The sequence below is a fragment of the Amphiura filiformis genome, chromosome 16 (genome assembly GCF_039555335.1).
Source record: "Amphiura filiformis chromosome 16, Afil_fr2py, whole genome shotgun sequence".
NCBI classification, from domain to species: domain Eukaryota; kingdom Metazoa; phylum Echinodermata; class Ophiuroidea; order Amphilepidida; family Amphiuridae; genus Amphiura; species Amphiura filiformis.
Window position 1 is genome coordinate 43,896,904 of NC_092643.1, and position 487 is coordinate 43,897,390.

The window sequence follows — 487 nt, forward strand, 5'->3', positions numbered from 1 at the left end:
TGCGTATAAGAGCCTCTAATTTTATCATTATTAATGTTTTGGATCCAATATTTTCACACACTAGTACTTGAATTCATCGAAACATAATTTGAATAATTTGTCACCTCCTTATTTATACAAAAGTAAAAAGTAGGAAACTACCGTGAAGTATATAAAATTGGGCGAGCTTTCGGCCATAGGCCTTTTTCATAGCCATGATATAATACTTGTGAAAACAAAACATACACAAGGAATGAACGTTGATAAACGCGCTCCTTATTTAGCTTATTAAAAATCCATTTTCAATTCCAGAGACTTATATATCTTTCGCCAACAGCGAAACATCCCACAACCCAGAACAGACTACCCAGTAAACACACAACGTTTTACAAAGGTTTAAATGTCGAGTTATGTAAAGGGTACACGAAAACGTTTTAACAATATTCATAAAGCATTTTTGAAAACGTGATGCAAAATATTCTAACTGATAAAATATTTTGCAAAAATG